The 14,580-nt window shown below is 34.6% G+C and overlaps 1 long non-coding RNA gene across 5 annotated transcripts in view; it reads right to left on the reverse strand.

Moving 5' to 3' along the window:
* The window catches only part of LOC122450887, a 36,339-nt gene extending 28,493 nt beyond the window's left edge, over nucleotides 1-7,846 (reverse strand). For all 5 annotated transcript variants that reach the window (XR_006272268.1, XR_006272266.1, XR_006272267.1 and 2 more), the window contains exon 1: nucleotides 1,709-7,846. This is a non-coding gene — a long non-coding RNA (uncharacterized LOC122450887). The remainder of the gene's footprint in view (nucleotides 1-1,708) is intronic.
* Nucleotides 7,847-14,580: the final 6,734 nt, after the last annotated feature.

A 14,580-nucleotide genomic window follows, 5' to 3' on the forward strand; every position in this document is an offset into this window, starting at 1 on the left:
CTTTATTTTTCTGGGCTCCAAAATCACTGCAGATGGTGATTACAGCCATGAAATTAAAAGAAGCTTACTCCTTGGAAGGAAAGTTATGGCCAACCTAGACAGCTTATTAAAAAGCAGAGACATTACTTTGCCAACAAAGGTCCGTCTAGTCAAGGATATGGTTTTTCCAGTGGTCATGTATGGATGTGAGAGTTGGACTATAAAGAAAGCTGAGCATTGAAGAATTGATGCTTTTGAACTGTGGTGTTGGAGAAGACTCTTGAGAGTCCCTTGGACTGCAAGGAGATCCAACCAGTCCATCCTAAAGGAGATCAGTCCTGGGTGTTCATTGGAAGGACTGATGCTGAAGCTGAAACTCCAATACTTTGGCCACCTCATAAGAAGAGTTGACTCATTGGAAAAGACCCTAATGCTGGGAAGGATTGGGGGCAGGAGGCCAAGGGGACAACAGAGGATGAGATGGCTGCATGACATCACTGAATCAATATACATGGGTTTGGGTGGACTCTGGGAGTTGGTGATGGACAGGGAGGCCTGGAGTGCTGCAATTCATGGAGTCACATAGAGTTGGACATGACTGAGTGACTGAACTGAGCTGAACTGAGTAAATGAATTAAATGAGTTCAACACACATAAACCATATTATTCAAGAGATGGCACGAAAGTAAGAAAATAAATATTAACCACTCTAGACTTGGGCTTCCAGGTGTCACTAGTGGTTAAGAACCCATCTATGAATTCAGGAGGCATAAGAAATGTGGGTTCGATCCCTGGGTCGGAAAGTTCCCCTAGAGGAGAGCATGGCAATCCACTCCAGTATTCTTGCCTGGAGAATTCCCATGGACAAAGCATCCTGGCAAGCTACAGGGTCGCAAAGAGACACAACTGAAAAGACTTAGCACACATGCACTCTAGAATTATTGTTTTCATTTGTCTTATAAAATAACATCTGATTGATGAAGGAATTACCAGTATCTTCCATGTGCTTTTACGAGTTATTCTGATCTAACTATACATGCATTAGTTTTAGAATCAAAATAAAGCTATTTTAATTTTGTGAGATATGCTACTGAATTCTGCATAATTTTACTATTTCCTTTGAATTGAGGCAGTTTCATTCAACTACCTCTACTAACCTAAACATCTCAGCCTTCTGTATATAAATTTTATTTCATGTGAGCTATCATTTAAAAATTTATATAAATAAATTCATCAAATTTCTGCTAAAGACTTTTGACAATATATTTGAAAATTCTAGGAATCACTCTTCTTTTTTGTCCTTTATTATTACTAAGCATAATAATTACAAATTCTACCAGATACATCTGATGCAAGAGTATTTATAGAATTATGAATAACAAGAGAAATAAACCTAATTACTAAGTTATTTCAAATTCTTGAAGTTATATCATAAAAATGATTGTAGGCCTTTTGGGGTCATGGCTGTTCATTACTCATATTTATATTCCCAGACTCCAGCATAGTGCATGATGAATTAAGTATTTGAATAGCATTAGTCAGGAAAGTTCTCTTTTTTATAGTTCCATACAGTAAAATAGAGATTTGATGATTTAAAGAAAAAAAACATGTTAAAAGTGAAGCAATTTTTCAATTATTGGCACATTTTCGTTTTGCCAAAAATCACTTAGTACATAACTAAAAACAAAACATGAAACTAAATCTCTATATGCCTCAGTCTTATACTTACCTTTGAAAGGTTCACAGCATCAAGTGGTTAATACAATGTTTTTTCTGAAGTGTTTAAAAACATCTCCTATACAATGGGGGTTCCATTTTTCCATTAAAAAAAGACAAAATATAACACAATTCTAAGTGAATTCATAAATAGATGGAATGACTATAAAACCTGTGATTTGTTTCTATATGTGACAAGGTCTTTTGAGTTATTAAGAATTCACAACATAGTTTTAAAGTCTTAAACCTCTTTAGAATATACAGAATGATAAAAAAAAAAAAAAGAAGCCTAGTCTCTAGAATGACTACTCTTGTCATGCCAACAAGAACAAACAAGGCATTGGGCAACTCATAAATGCTGTGAAAGCTCCGTAACTAGCAGTATTGTTTGTTCATGATAAATCCACTCTATCTTTCCTACATGATCTTGGAAACATTATCAAACTCAAAAGGAGCATGGGTGGAAGGATGACTCCTGAGAGCTTTCACCTATTTCCTGTTGCTAAGGAAACGTCTTCCTTTGTACATGTTCAGAATAGCAGGTTCCTTTGAATCCTGCCTTTCAAGCTCTATTTTTTAAAGAAAACATATAGTTATATAACCCATGTTTTGAAATGTACACAGATTTACTCTTTGTTTCTACTACCTGGTGAAGAAGTGTCATCCAATTAGAAGTAATATATGCTTTAAGATTAAAACATTGGAGATAGACAACTTCTCTTTGTTGTTTCAGACTTTGTCAAATCTAGTGTTTCTGAATCCACAGAGTCAGTAAATCTAAGATATAACTATGACCTGTGAATATGTATCTCTCAAAAATTGGCTGAAATAAAGTACAGCTTTTGATATTTGATAGAATTGGGAACAATTATACTTAATTACTGCATAATAAATGACAGAGTTATTGTACATTAAAGTAATTACATGGAGATTTTTATTAAGACAATATGTGTCTGCTTATTTTCATTTAAAAATATTATGGATTTTTCTCAATTTTCTTGTTTAACATTCATGGATGGATTAGCTCAAATGCTAGATTTCAATGACTCAGCTTTCAAAGATAAAAATGTGAATTGGAGTTTTATTATACCATGGTGATTGCAATATTTATTTGCTAGCTATTAACAATAGCATGTGTGGACATTGGCTATAAATACTAGCTGATTTCATAACTTGGACTGTAATTGTATAATTACATATTGTAATTCACATTATACAATCGAGAATCATAGCCCAGGCCACAGCTTTATTACAGCATTCTCATTAATGTCCTGTTTATTTGAAATCTTTCAAAGAATTCCTTTGAGCACTCATCATGATATTTTTAATTATACTCTTTATATCTTTTCAAAATGTTTTGGACCTGTCCTACATGCATAGTTGTACATGATTCCCTAAGACTAAAGACTGCAAATCCAGATTACATCACTGCAAAGTTAAAATGATTTTGATTATTGTATCTATAGCATAATTTCCTTCACTTATTTATGTCTATTCAGTGATTATAGCTTCTGTGGGAAAAAAAATGTTTTCAAGTTCAATTCTAGAGAAAAGTATACTCCTAAGCATTAAATTGACTTATTTAATTGACTTCTACCACAGTATACTATTAGGCTTACCTGTTTGAGTTGTCTATTGCTTTCAGTCTAATAACCGTTGATATAATGCCACATTTCCTGCAGAGATGTTGTTTTATACATAAAGAAAATGTTAAGGCATAAACATATTTTAACTTCAAGGAGAATATTTCACTGATCAGAATAAGCATACATAGTTTAATTAACTCACTGCTTTTCTTACATCAGATGTTCAATAAAGATATTTGTTCAGTAATATCAAGCAGTAATTTTAATGCAGTGACATTGTTTATTTGTATTTACCTGCTACAATTTGGGAGCATATTCAGGGCTTCACACTTCCACCCTGTATTAGTTGATTAAAGAATTGATTTAAAATTTCAGTATTTGATATTTTTAATTTCTTAGAGACCCAAATTCATTTGTATTTCACCAGTCAGTAGCATATTGGCATTTTGATTTTAAAAACAAAACAACTGCTTTGGTTCATCAGTTTTCTATATTGCCTCTGGTAGGATAATGTTTGATGGCCTTTGTTGGCTTATTGCACTTTAATTAGCATGATGCTGTGTGCCTTTAGTAGCATGCTGCTACGCCACCCTTAATTGAAATATTTCTCCTGTGTCTGTGATCATTATATCACCTTGATGCCTGGAACTGCTGCTCTTATGGAGTATGTGGTAATGTTGCATTAGCCCTTTGAAGCTGGGAGTTTGATTAGCAGAATCAGATGAGCTGCTAGAGGGTGTCTGACTCTTAGCTTGAGTATCTTTAAATGCATTTTGCAAATTACCTACTTACCTTAATACTATAAATATGCAGATACTTGTATGCCACTTACTGTATTAAGTGAAATGTTACAGTGGAAAATTATTTCCTTGTACACACTTTGACTTAAAGGTCACAGTTTCAGAATGTTTCATAAAGATATCATGCCCCATTTTGAGCCCAGTGGAAAATAGTTTTAAACAGAAAGGAAAGAATATGAAATCATCTTTCTTTTCTTTAACTCTGGAATATCTACACAACACATTCTAAGAACTCATTTCTTCCATTGTGGATTTTCTCCACCTTTCCCTAATACAGCACATGTAATTTTTAAAGGTCCTCAGAATGCTTCTGTAGGGTGATTGGGTTATACATTTTTTATAATTATAGCAAAAGGAAAACAATCAGAGGTGGAGAACAAATATTTTAAAGAACATGCAGGATTTTCTCGTCAAGGCAAAACTTCTACAAAAAAATTCAAATTGTGGGGGGAAAAAAAAAAAAGCAAACATTATGTACCTTGAAGATGGTGTGTACAACAGTAGTCATGAAACAGAAAGCTTAGAGTATAACCACAGATGACCACAATAGAAGGTTGAAGCATTATGGAATAGGGATACTTTTCACATTGATGGGAGAGGATTTTTAAAGATACACAGTGCAGAAAAAACTGCTTCCTTCCTATCATGTTTTAAAGAGGGTAGAAACATATGCAGCAGGGAGGAATACGATATTGTTAAAAATGAAATTGTCCCACTTTTTTCAACAAAGTTTAAAGTGATCAACAAAGATAATCTGTCATGTTCTAAAGAGTCTAAGTTGGTGAGATAATAGATAGGCTTTTCCTGATGGTTCCAAAAGGTCTGGCCATGCAGGTCTCTGGATGGTGAATATAGTTGGAGCATAGGAGCATAAGTGGCAGAAGGAATTCCTGCAGTAAAAAAGCAAGGAATAGACAGATATATAGATAACTGTATTCTTTGATGATGTGATTATAGGCGATTTTCTTCTTTGTGATAATGTGTAGTACACGTGTTACACAACAAAGAGGCATACTTGAATTATCACATATTTCTTTAAACTATTTGAGTGGTCCCTGGAAGGAAAACCCATGCATTTTCTGAACAAATCTTTGTAAAGGAAATTTGTCTCTTTTATGAACTAGCTAATAATTAATTATTAATTACAAATTGAACATATGTGATATTAGTCAAAATGTGACAAATTAAAATCTTATTTTTCAATTTAATGTTTTATATGTTGTGTGAGAAAGAACATTTAAGATGTAAATTATTATAAATATATATGAGTGCAGCAAACTATTTGTGAGAGCTTTAAAACTTTGTGGTTCATCCTTTGTGGTAGTGATAGCAAAGATACTAATAAAATGACAATGCAGATAAATCTAAACCATTTTATCTTGGTGACTGTACACTAAATTTTAGAAAAGTTCATACATTTCCTCATTACTTTTATAAAATTAAAGATAGTGTTTTATAATATATGTGTTTATATATATAATCTTCTAAAATAAATATATAATTTAAATTGTTAAGCAAAAATACATGTTAGATTGAACAATTGATACACGAAACTGTCATCCTTGTAGGTCAAATGCAGTGGCATACTTGCCTACATGTATATACAGTATGTTTGCTATTTAAAGAAAAATTGTTTTCTGCATCTACAAAAGAAAGCAAACCATGTTATGTTTCTTAGTTTGGCAAATGGATATCATAATGTGTCAAAAATATTTTTTAAAGTTTTATTAGATAGATATGATAGCATTCTGTAATGAATAATCTTTCAAATTTGAATATGTTAACATCAAAATATAGGCTAGATAGAAAGTTTTTAAAAGCAAATAAATTATTACTATCCCTCCAAGTGAAACACTTCCAAATAAGAGAAAACAGATAGTTTTAATTTTTTTTCCACTTGAATAAACTGGTACTAATCTAATAATTTTAAATTATTATTTAAGATCTTTGAAAAATCTTACAGTTTACTTCATGCATCAATCATGAATCTTTAAGTTCTAAAGTGCTAAATTTACAACATTCTAAAGCTCTGAAATGTTAGATGGAACAATATGAAACTACCTATATTTAATATGTTTTGGCATACAAATACAATGTGCTAAACTAATGGGAATGGTAAGAAGCATTTCTAAGTAGAATTAAGAAGCAAGAAGCCCAAGTACATAGGAAAAGTTTGACTGTGCCACAGAAATCAAAAATCTCTATATGAATATTGATTGAATCATGTGAAAATGACCATTCTTGACCAATTTGGGGCTATTAGTGTTGCAATTTTATTTGGTTAAGTTCAATATAAATAATAGCATACCTTTTCGAACAGATAAGGAGCAGATATGTTTTCAAGTTTCAGAAATTTCTTTACATTATATCCCCTTGGACACACATCCATGGGACAGATATAGGAAGCCATCTGTGGGAAGAAGTGGCTTTAAAAGTGATGAGAAGACAGTGAGGTGTAGTGAACAAAAGCTCTGAGGCCTATAACAGACTGAGTTCTAGTTTATGTTCTGAAACAGAGTAACTGTGTAGTCTTATATAAGTGAGCTCAATGTCTTTGAACTTCAGACTATCCTTTTAATCTCTAAAATGTTTATGATAATTTGAGCAAAATTATTAATATATTTATTTCTTTCATTCTCACTCTACAAGAAATTTTTTTTTTTTTAATTAAGAAAATATACCTATTGTATCTCTGCTTCCCAGAACCTTCTTTCTTGGTCTCCTAGGAAAGACAAATCTTTACTTTCCTAATTTTGGGCTTCCTTGTCCCAGAGTTTGCTAATGTTTGCTCTACTTGACAGGGAAAAACATCAGATTCCCGGAAGTAAGTCTTCACTGAAGCTTTCCTTATGAGTCTAATCACTTTTGGGAGTATTATAGTGTTTCTGTCTAAGAAGCTAATTCACAGCCAAGCTAATGAAGCTTAGGCTGAAGGTCCTCTTACATGCAAATTCTTCTAAACTATACCTTTCTTCCTTTAAGTGAACTTTGATAGTCAAGGGGAAGCATAGTCATGTTTTTGAGACCTAGTTGATGTTATTAGGGACCACATTTTATTTTGGTTTAGTAGGGCAAGTTTATACATTTTTAGTCACTTCTGCTAATCAGTTAACAATAATTATCCCAGTAGAGGAAAATCCCCCTACCCACTGCACTAACCTATCTGACGTCATGGCCCAAATATGCTAGGATAGATGCTATATGTCAATATGAATGTGTCCTTTGGGCTCTGTTACTGAAAGCATGTTTGGCAATTGTGCAAAAACAAAGTTTGAAATATAGAGTCAGAATTAATCTGGGGAAATTTCTTCTCATTAGACACATAATATTTTAAGTGGCAGATCTGATTCTCTTACAAAACCAGTCATTAAGGACATACTTTCTTGTTAGGAATATAGATACTTAAGCAATATATGCAAGTATAGGTATATCACAAATTTTGCTTTCTAATCAATGGAATCACATCAAAAGTAAGTTTCAATATTTCATATTTTAAGGCTTCAAGACTGTAGCAATACTATAAAATATGAATATATTTTCATGTTACATTGCAAGTTTTAACATCCCAACTATCAATAATGAAAAAAAATTGATCACCATGAATTTCTAAAAACTTGACAGAACACCTTTAAAATGGAATATTTTAAGATGCCATTAGTTTCGACATTTAAAAGGCAATAAGGGAAACAAATAGGGGAAACATTGCCCTTAAAGTATACTCTTGTATGTATTTTGCACATATATTCAAGAAATTATATATATATATGGATATATATATATATATATATATATATATATATATATATATATATATATATATATATATATATATATATATCCTTTTATTTTTGTGTAGGAAAATAAATTTAAAAGAACAGATAATTGAAAAAGATTGGGATGGACTTGCAGTTTACAGACCAGCCTGTAAGGAGTTTAGAAGTTGCTGCTCTCTCCTAACTACAAATAAAAGCTAAACAAACTGAAAAGTCAACAACTCTTCTTACATTCATCAGAGAAGTGAGGTTTCATGGCAAAACACTGCCCCCAAATTGCAAAGACAAGCAGATACAGAGAATCACAACTTACTAAAGAAGTAACTCACAAGCAGGAATTTCCATGGAAATAAAGCCCTGCCTGGGTGGGAAAAACTGAATTGTAAATGACAAATTTCTGGAAGCTCAGGGGGAAAGGTCTATAAATCAAAAACATCTAGAGGGTCCAGTCACTAGGCAGGAAGGTGGTGGTGAGGGATGAAGTGCTGGTATTTTGGTGAGTTTCCTGTTCAAGAACTCAGTTGAATACTGGAGAAAGATTTTTCCTTTCTCTTTCCCCTGCTGGATAGGGGAAAGAGAAAGAAACCGGTGTGAAATGCACAACACTGTTCTAGAAAACAAGCCTGCCTTCAGAAGAAACTATTTCAGCAGAACCTAATCTGCTGGGTCTTATCAGAGCCAACCTGACCCTGGGGGATATACCCATTTCAAGTTATTCTGTCCATGGAAGGCAGGGCAAGGGGGAATTGAGAACTGATGAACTTCACAATCTGAAGAAAGATCACTAAAAGACTAAGAACTTATCATCAGGCGGTAAGATGCTTCTCCTGTCACCATACCTTATCATGTTATTAAACGCCTCTCTACCCCAGTTCTTATTATGTACTACATCATGTCCATTTTTAAGAGACATGGCATAATAAAAGGCATAATAACGCATAATAAAAGGCAAAATATACAGTTTGAAGAGATTGAACAAGCATCAGAATCAGAATCATCTACTTTGCTTTATTGACTACGCCAAAGCCTTTGACTGTGTGAATCACAGCAAACTGTGGAAAATTCTGAAAGAGATGGGAATACCAGACCATATGACCTGCCTCCTGAGAAATCTGTATGCAGGTCAAGAAGCGACAGTTAGAACTGGACATGCAACAACAGACTGGCTCCAAATAGGAAAAGGAGTATGTAAAGTCTGTATATTGTCACCCTGCTTATTTAACTTATATGCAGAGTACATCATGAGAAATGCTGGGCTGGAAGAAGCACAAGCTGGAATCAAGATTGCCGGGAGAAATATCAATCACCTCAGATATGCAGATGACACCACCCTTATGGCAGAAAGCAAAGAACTAAAGAACCTCTTGATCAAAGTGAAAGAGGAGAGTGAAAGAGTTGGCTTAAAACTCAACATTCAGAAAACTAAGCTCATGACATCTGGTCCCATCAGTTCATGGCAAATAGATGGGGAAACGATAGAAACAGTGAGAGACTGTTATTTGGGGGGCTCCAAAATCACAGCAGATGGTGACTGCAGCCATGAAGTTAAAAGACACTTGCTCCTTGGAAGAAAAGTTATGACCAACCTAGACATCATATTAAAAAGCAGAGACATTACTTTGCCAACAAAGGTCCATCTAGTCAAGGCTATGGTTTTTCCAGTAGTCATGTATGGATGTGAGAGCTGGACTATAAAGAAAGTTGAGTGCCAAAGAATAGACGCTTCTAAACTGTAGTGTTGGAAAAGACTGTTGAGAGTCCCTTGGACTGCAAGGAGATCCAATCAGTTCATTCTAAAGGAAATCAGTCCTAAATATTCATTGGAAGGACTGATGCTGAAGCTGAAACTCCAATACTTTGGCCAGCTGATGCAAAGAACTGACTCATTGGAAAAAGACCCTAATGCTGGGAAAGACTGAAGGTGGGAGGAGAAGGGGATGACAGAGGATGAGGTGGTTGGATGGCATCACCGACTCAATGGACATGAGTTTGAGCAAGCCTCAGGAGTTGGTGATGGACAGGGAAACCTGGCATGCTGCAGCCCATGGGTCGCAAAGAGTCAGACATGACTGAGTGACTGAACTGAATGGAACTGAAATCAGTGTGAAGAGATTGGATAAGCATCAGAACCAGAATCAGATATGACAGTAATGTTACAATCACCAAACGAGACTTTTTTTTTTATTGATTAGTAATGTGTTATTCATATTACTTAGTAGAAAATGTAGAGAACACATAAGATTTTTAGGGAATAATCAAAAAGAAAGTCTAGAGAGCACACACAGTATCTAAGAAAAATACAGGAAAGCCTTTAATGGGCTCATTAGTAGACCGGGTTTAACTGGTGAAAGACTTTTTGAGTTTGAGGATATGTCAAATAGAAACTTCCAGAACTGAAAAGCAAAGAAAACAAACAAACAAAAACAATAGGATACCTAAGAACTGTAAGACAGTTATAGATGTAACATACAAATAATGGAAATACCAGAATGAAAAGAAAAGAAGTAATATTTGAAGAAATGATGACTGAAAATTTCCTCAGATTAATGTCTGACACCAAACCAGAGATTCAGAAAGTTCACAAAAGGGCAAAGAGGATAAATACCAAAAAAAAAAAACAAAAAAAACCAAGCAAACAAAAAACTATACCTTGGCATATCATATATAAACTTTAGAAAATGAAAACAAAAAAATGCACTGAAAAAAGTGAAGCAAAAAAAAAAAAAATAGAAACAAGTTATACTTCATGGTAAAATTAAGATTTCTCATTCAAAATGAGAAATTTGAATTTACAAAGGGCTATACTATATACTGATAACAACTTATAAAGGAAAGAACACTTTTAATTAAAATTAAAAATACGTTTTAATTGTTTATACATTGGATATTAAAGGAATGGTTTAATAGGTAAAAGTATTAGAGAAAAAAAAAAGGACAGATTTGGAGGATCAATACCCATAGATTTAAATAACAAATATTAGAGAAGGAAGGAATTAGACTAAGTAAAGAACTAATTTCTTTGTTTGCTACAAAGTGAAGTCACTCAGTCATCTCCGACTCTTTGTGACCCCATGGACTGTAGCGTGCCACGTTCCTCTGGCCGTGGGATTTTCCAGGCAAGAGTACTGGAGTGGGTTGCCATTTACTTCTCCAGAGGATCTTCCTGACCCAGGGATCGAACCCAGGTCTCCCACATTGTAAGCAAGACACTTTACTGTCTGAGCCACCAGGGAAGTCCTTCATTTGCTACAATGAGATTTTAAAGGATTGTGTAGATCTTCACTAAGAAATAAAAAAAAAAAAAAAAAAACACATCATTTAGATAATTTAATTATTTCATCTTAAATACAGAAGTTATTTTTTATAATAGAATATTTTAAATCAGAGAAAACTTGTAAGAAAAGCCCAAAATAGCAACCAAAATTTCATATCAGGAAAAAGATAAAATGTGTGTTGAAAGAAGTTGGTTTACAGCATGCCACTGTGTAGTTTTCCATTTCTGTTCAATTCAGATGTACTTTCACCCACACTAAAGAGAAATCACCATATTGTGTATAATAATGTTCTTTTGTAACTTAAATTCCACTATTAGTATATTATAGACTCTAACTCTACCATAATTTATGTATGTTGAATTACATTTTCATGTTAATATTAAACCTAATACTGTTTTCACTCAATTTTAAGCAAAATGAATTTATTTGTTAAAAGTATAATTTTTAAAGTATTAATTTAACAAATTAATAGAATGCATTCATATGATTTAAAAATAAAAATAGATTTAAAAAGTATATATTTAAAAGGTTTGTATTAAAAATTCTGAAATCCTTTCATAATCTTACTCTACCCCAAAGACATACATTCTAGCTTATGAAAATATGTCAACTTGAACTTCTTTCACAAATGATAGAAGTATAATATGTGAAATTCGGTCCCTTACTTTTTACACTTAAAATTATGTCTTTCAAGTTTGAGCATGTGCTTCTGTACAAAGTTTCCTCAATCTGTTTTATAGATGCATGTCTAATTTCAACATGAATATTCAGTCTTAAAAAATAAAATAAGTATATTTTAAAGTATTCTTTTTCTTTATTTAGGTTTTTATTTTTCCAAGAGGGTAGGACTCTATGACCTAAATGCTGGATCTTTATTATCTGTCTGCTTTTGTAATCATTTTCCCTTGTATAGTTTATTTTAATATTTTTATCATTTTGCCATCATTTTTGTTTTATCTGCTACATTTCTTTACCAAGCTTTTTAGTGCCTATTTTCCCATGAACCTTTCTCTTTTGTGTTTCTATCTGTAGAAGGGTGTTTTTATTTTCCTACTTTTGTTTCTGAAGTTTGATGGCTCCTCTTTCATCTCATCCCTTTATATACAGACTTTATACATAGAAATAAGTGCAATATTTTGATTTTTTAAAAATCTTAGCAAAATGTTTGGCCATACTTTTTGTTTGCGTCAAAAAAACAACTTTTTGCTACCAAAATATTATCTCCTTATATTTTACTCTTTTTGTGTTGCTGGATTATAGTTATCTTTATATAAATGGTATATATATATCATATATATATATATCAGTTCAGTTCATATATATATATATATCAGTTCAGTTCAGTCGCTCAGTCGTGTCCGACTCTTTGCAACCCCATGAATTGCAGCACAGCTAGGCCTCCCTGTCCATCAACAACTCCCGGAGTTGACTGAAACCCATGTCCATCGAGTCGGTGATGCCATCCAGCCATCTCATCCTCCGTTATCCCCTTCTCCTCCTGCCCCCAATCCCTCCCAGCATCAGGGTCTTTTCCAATTAGTTAACTCTTCACATGAGGTGGCCAAAGTATTGGAGTTTCAGCTTCAGCATCAGTCCTTCCAATGAACACCCAGGACTGATCTCCTTTAGGATGGACTGGTTGGATCTCCTTGCAGGCCAAGGGATTCTCAAGAGTCTTCTCCAACAGCACAGTTCCAAAGCATCACTTCTTGGGTGCTCAGCTTTCTTCACAGTCCAACTCTCACATCCATACATGACCACTGGAAAAAATATAGCCTTGACTACATGGACCTTTGTTGGCAAAGTAATGTCTCTGCTTTTAAATATGCTGTCTACGTTGCTCATAACTTTCCTTCCAAGGAGTAAGTGTCTTTTAATTTTATAGCTGCAATCACCATCAGCAGTGATTTTGGAGCCCCCAAAATAAAGTCTGACACTGTTCCCACTGTCTCCCCATCTATTTCCCATGAACTGGTGGGACCAGATACCATGATCTTAGTTTTCTGACTGTTAAGCTTTGAGCCAACTTATTCACTCTCCTCTTTCACTTTCATCAAGAGGTGTTTGAGTTCCTCTTCACTTTCTGCCATAAGGGTGGTATCATCTGCCTATCTGAGGTTATTGGTATTTCTCCCGGCAATCTTGAATCCAGCTTGTGCTTCTTCCAGTCCCAAATTTCTCATGAAGTACTCTGCATATAAGTTAAATAAGCAGGGTGACAATATACAGCCTTGATGTACTCCTTTTCCTCTTTGGAACCAGTCTGTTGTTCCATGTCCAATTCTAACTGTTGCTTCCTGACCTGCATACAGGTTTCTCAAGAGGCAGGTCAGGTGGTCTGGTATTCCCATCTCTTTCAGAATTTTCCACAGTTTATTGTGATCTACACAGTTGAAGGCTTTGGCGTAGTCAAAAAAAACAGAAATAGAAATAGATGTTTTTCTGGAACTCTCTTGCTTTTTCGATGATCCAGCGGATGTTGGAGGGCTGAGAGGAGCTACTCCATGTTCAAGATCAAGAGGGGTGGCCATGAGAAGATACCCCTCACCCAAGGTAAGGAGCAGCGGCTGCGCTTTGCTGGAGCAGCAGTGAAGAGATACTCCACATCCAAGGTAAGAGAAACCCAAGTAAGATGGTAGGTTTTGTGAGAGAGCATCAGAGGGCAGACACACTAAAACCATACATAATCAAAGAAACCTAGCCAGTATGATCACATGGACCACAGTCTTGTCTAACTCAATGAAACTAAGCCCTAAAAAAAAAAAAAAAAAAAAAAAAAACTAAGTCATGATGTGTAGGGCCACCCAAGACAGTCTGGTCATGGTGGAGAGGTCTGACAGAATGTGGCCCACTGGCGAAGGGAATGGCAAACCACTTCAGTATTCTTGCCTTGAGAACCCCATGAACAGTATGAAAAGGCAAAAAGATAAGACACTGAAAGATGAACTCCCCAGGTTGGTAGGTGCCCAATATGCTACTGGAGATCAGTGGAGAAATAACTCCAGAAAGAATGAAGGGATGGTGCCAAAGCAAAAACAATACCCAGGTGTGGATGTGACTGGTGATAGAAGCAAGGTCCAATGCTCTAAAGAGGAATATTGCATAGGAACCTGGAATGTTAGGTCCATGAATCAAGGCAAATTGGAAGTGGTCATACAGGAGATGGCAAGAGTGAATGTTGACATTCTAGGAATCAGCGAACTAAAATGGACTGGAATGGGTGAATTTAACTCAGATGACCATTATATCTACTACTGTGGGCAAGAATCCCTTAGAAGAAATGGAGTAGCCATCATGGTCAACAAAAGAGTCCAAAATGCAGTACTTGGATGTAATCTCAAAAATAACAGAAAGATCTCTGTTCATTTCCAAGGCAAACCATTCAATATTACGGTAATCTAAGCCTATGCCCCAATCAGTAACACTGAAGAAGCTGAAGTTGAACGGTTCT

The sequence above is a fragment of the Cervus canadensis genome, chromosome 12 (genome assembly GCF_019320065.1).
Source record: "Cervus canadensis isolate Bull #8, Minnesota chromosome 12, ASM1932006v1, whole genome shotgun sequence".
In the NCBI taxonomy this organism is placed as follows: domain Eukaryota; kingdom Metazoa; phylum Chordata; class Mammalia; order Artiodactyla; family Cervidae; genus Cervus; species Cervus canadensis.